Source organism: Gobio gobio (assembly GCF_949357685.1).
Source record: "Gobio gobio genome assembly, chromosome: 9".
Classification (NCBI taxonomy): Eukaryota; Metazoa; Chordata; class Actinopteri; order Cypriniformes; family Gobionidae; genus Gobio; species Gobio gobio.
The window spans coordinates 140,297-145,369 of NC_137115.1; the positions used below are offsets into that span (position 1 = coordinate 140,297).

General features: G+C 35.7%; 1 long non-coding RNA gene across 1 annotated transcript; it reads left to right on the top strand.

Moving 5' to 3' along the window:
• The first annotated feature begins 684 nt into the window (after positions 1-684).
• On the top strand, positions 685-3,383 carry LOC307131237. The gene is made up of 3 exons (XR_013817136.1): positions 685-748; positions 847-983; positions 2,843-3,383. It is a non-coding gene; the product is annotated as an uncharacterized lncRNA (long non-coding RNA).
• Positions 3,384-5,073: the final 1,690 nt, after the last annotated feature.

Below are 5,073 nucleotides of genomic sequence, written 5' to 3' on the forward strand. Positions count from 1 at the left end.
ACAGAAGAAGCTGCTGCTGTCTGATTATGATTTGAAAGGTAAGTCATATCTTTTTTTTATGTGTACAACTCTTATAACATTATGTATTGTGTACTGAAACGTTGAATATAGTCTAAAACTGAATAAAAAACGAAGTTCCCTTTAATCAGTTTTACTACTCTCGATTGGAAATAAACCCTAGCTATCCCAGTTAGCTCGCTAGCAGTAATAAAGTAATTAAAACATTATTTTAGTGAAACTGTTTAAAAACTTACTATGGTGATAAAGTAAGTAACGTTAGGCCTAGTCTGAAATCGCGATCTGAAGCCGCGCGGAGCATTATCAGCTCAGCCCGGGCAGCGCGAGCTCAGACCCGGCCACACGACACCACAACAGCGCGGTGAGATCCAGGAGACGCCGCGTGTGAATTCGCCGAAATATATGTTGTGAGATGAATGAGTGCAGATATTCCCAACACCACTGGACAATTAGGCTAGTTCACGACAGTTAGAATGTTTTCCAACCCACAAATTACCTAGTTTTACAGTAGTAACGTAAACTGCAACTTGTCATATGAATATAGTCATGCATGTTACTATTAAATGTATTACAAGAGTAGTTAAAGCATCCAATTATAGTATTTATTCTTACAAAGCTATTACAGTTTCTTCCTTTATTTTAAATGTGTTTTACTAAATGTGTTTTAGACAAATGGATTCATTTGTGAAGCAAAGACTACAACAATTGAACCTCTGCCATGTAATTAAAGGTGAGTAAGCTATTGAAATAAGTTGTACACAATTATTCGATTATTATAGTCTACTTTTCTGAAAATGTTTCTTTTTTCCCTGTTTGATTCTAATGCAGAGGAAGGAGTGGATGAAAGGTTTACGCTGCTTGATGACAGTGGTTCTTGACTCTAGTCCTGGAGGATCCCCACAATGTGGACGTCTTCATTATCTGACACACATTTCCGGTTTTGGAGTCTCTCTACTAACAAGCTGGTAAGTTAAATAAGATTAGATTGGCCAAATGTGCAGTGCTGGGGCTACTACAGAACCAGGGCTGGATTTCCCGAAACCTTCTTAACACTACGTCGTTCTTAAGTTATACCTTAAGGTGTATCTTATCGTTAATACGTGTTTCCCGAAGCAATCTTAGTTAAGAATACCTTCTGTAAGACATTCGTTCGTAAGGTTGGTCTGGAGCACTCTTAGCTATGCCTTATCACTATTGACAGTTCATTCCGAGAGTGGCCACTGTTTCTTTACATCTCAGTCTTTACCAATATAATTCTGCTAATTGAAGTGTTTTCATGCAAATAATACTATAGACCCTTTACACATTTTCGGGTTTCTCAGAGCAGAAGTCGTCATAGTTGGATTAAATATTATAGCTGAGAATGAGAGAATACATTAAATATTTTTTTGTGTGCCCATAGCAAAAGAAAAACGCCACAGTAGTGATTTAACAACTTTCAAAAAGAGGGGGAAAAATAGAGTGAGATTGATAACGGCAGTGAAAAGAGAGAAATATGTTAATTTTACCATCACTCCCATAGATGCTATTACTAAACACCCTCACAGCAGCAGGAACTTTTTTATTGTAATTTGATGCAAAAGTAATAAAATGCAAAGTATTAGTGTTATAAATGTACATATATTTTTTTAAAAATGAAAATACAAAAAACATTGCAGGATTTACGATATTGATGACCGTTAAAACGCGTCATCACAGTCTGTGAAAAGGGTCTATTGTCATTACACTGATGGCTGTTTGCTTTATAATTAGCCTATATTATCCAAAGGTATATCAGCTGGCAAACCTTTATGGAGTCTATTTAAAGGGAATGATTGTAGAGGGACTTTGATTTACAACTATTTGCTGTATCGCTGCCATAGTTTGACCAAAGACGGCGGAGCCATTTCTATGTGCACTATTTCATCCGTGGAAACTTTAGTCCCCTGGCTACCATATCAAAAGCTGCAATTCAAAATTAATTTTATTAATTTAATTAATTCAGCAGATTTTAGATCTTGTTGGTCCGACTTTGTCAAGACAAACCTGACGGAGCTCAGCCCTGATATTCAGCTGCTGGTGCTCTTCTCTTTCTTTCTCTTTTCTCCGCTGTAGCTGTTGATTATCTTTTGCGTTTTGCACCTTTATTGAGTAGGTCATCCAATAACAGAAATTAGTGATTTACCAATAATGTGATGTGGGCAATCAACTTTGCTTGTGGAGTAAATGAAGGCTATGGCAAAATATATTATGATAATATAAATGGCAGGATACGTTTGGGCATGAGAGGTTGCAGGTTCGCACAATCATTTCAAAATTATTTACAATATCCACGGTTGGATTTAGTTTGCAATTTGGATTATATTTATACGATCTCACGAGTCCTGATAAATGCAATTTCAACTATTTCTGAAGTGCTTCTATTATAAAGAACACTGCTTTCTCACATAATGCAGTTAAACAGCCCCTGCATAGAGTGAATAATCGATTTTTGAGCCATTGATAAACTGATTCAGCACCTGCTAACGTCGCACTTCAGAAGGTTTACCTTAAGCAACCTCCTAAAGTTTAGTTCGGGGAACACGTCTAGAAATGGGATACCTTTAGTTAAGTTATACCTTTAGTTAAGTTATACCTTTAGTTAAGTTATACCTTTAGTTAAGTTATACCTTTAGTTAAGTTATACCTTTAGAGTCTTCGTAGCGCGATAAGAGACAACGTTATCGGGAAATGCAGCCCAGGCTGTTTGGGAAACAACCTGTTTATTACTTATGTATGTTTGTTTGTTTATTTATTTTTTCAGCTGTCTTCCCTCTTTTTCATACAGTATGTTTTATTTCAATAGAGTATGAGTTGTCTGATGACTGACTGTAAGAAGCCCTCACAGCCAAGTGGAGGAGTTCATGAGACGTACAACACCTCAACAAACTGGAGTGCCTGGATTAGATCATCTGGAACTAAAACTATTGAAGAAATGAGTAGAGAACATCCCAGACTTCATGACTATCCTGGAATGGTCAGTTCAATGATGTTCATTATAGGAAAGGCGTGTCTTATTTTGGAAAAATTGTTTGGTTGTGTCTAGGGATGCAACACTACAGTTAGTCCACGGTTCAATACACACCTCGGGTGTTAACCACGGTTTTCGGTTGGGTTTGGTTCTGATGGCTTGTCACATCAGTTTTTTGCTCTTCTATTCTTAGGCGACAGGAACAGCAAGAGGTTAAGGAGAAAAAAGACTTTTTTTATTGCAATACTCTTTCTTTATTTTACTTAAAAGAATTAAAAAACCTTACTTAAACTTTAAAACTTCACTTGTTCAAAAAACCCTTGTACACATTCCTAGTGTATTGTATAATATAAAATAAATATATATAAAGATTTACACTGGCAGCTCAGAGCTGTACAGCAGCATTTGAGTATGAAATTGAATGAATGAATGTAAAAATAATACACTACACAGACTTCACTATGAAATATACACTGATTCTTATTAAAGCTACTGTATTAGTTTTTTCAGTCAAGAGCAGTGAGTGATTTTCTCTTTGTCTTTTGTTGTTGTATTAACATTAAAGGGATATTTCACTCAAAAATGAAAATTCTGTCATCGAGAAATAAATACAGGTTTGGAACAATATTAGAGTGAGTAAATAATGACATCATTTTATAGGTGAACTGTCCCTTTAAGGACAGCGTGTTCACTATAGGCTGCGCCGCTGTCAGTTTAAGACCTGCACACATCTAATATACAGACACGATTGCGATTTTACTTTCACTTTAGACATAACTGACTGTGTTTATGTTAACCTTGTGTGTATTTGACAGTATTAGCGCAGTAAGACGACTACTACAAATAATGCAAATACTGAACTTTGGTGATTGTGAATAACTCTAGTGTTCTGTGAGTATAACTCCACCACTAACGTGTGATGTGAATGTATGTCATGTTGTTCAGTATTGGGATGGAGGCAAATGATAGAATTTGTAGAAAAATAATTAATTAAATGCGGAACCGAAAAAACGCAATTCACAGGCGCGTATTGAACCGTGAATGCCGTACTGAACGGTTTAATATTATATTGAGAATTGTGGCATCCCTAGTTGTGTCTAAGTGCATATGAAATTAGGTCTACACACGTAGTATAAGTAAAAACTGTTTTTTCTTTTTCTGTAAACTTGTCTTTCAAAAGGTGATCATGGAGAAGGGTTAGGGTTAGGGCTGAAATTCAGCCTGTAAGTAAAAGCAACACTATCAAATTATCTTTGATAAAGTACACTGCATCATTTATTATTTCCTTTAGTGATTCTGTTTGTTAATGGGTTAGTTCACCCACATAATTAAAATTCTGTCATTAAAGGGATAGTTCATCCAAAAATTATCCCATAATTTACTCTCCCTCAAGTCCTCCTAGGTGTGTATGACATTCTTCTTTCAGACGAACACAATCAGAGCTATATTAAAGGGTTAGTTCACCCAAAAATGAAAATTCTGTCATTAATTACTTACCCTTGTAATCTTACCCTATGTCATCCTCAATAAACCCGTCTCCAGCGTGTTGCCTCCGATCATTCGAATATTGCACTTTAATAATTATTTAATCAACATCAAAGTCAAAGTCAACTTTATTGTCAATCAAAACCATGCAACAGTACATTACACAGCAGACTGAAATTGCGTTTCTTCCATACTCCAATGTGCAATATTAAAAATAGAGAAAGACTTGACACACACTAAGCACAGACTAACCATAGACTAAACATAGGACACCACTAGAAAAGTGCTAATAGATATTCCAGAAATATAGTTCGGTTGAGGTATTTTAGTGTAGTATATTGCAATACAAGGTGCAATTTGGAAAAAGTGCAAGGTAGCAGCATGAAGATAAATAAATTTTGTAAACTTGTTACCTTCTTGTGCAAGGGGATATTGGCATATGTACATGGAGTAAAAAGAAAAATGTATTGTATTATGTAAATACATTATTTATGTATTTTAGTCTTTGTGTGTATGGGTTGTGGGGGTAGGGATTTATAATCCAATTTTCGTGAGTGAGTTGAGCAGTCTGATGGCTTGTG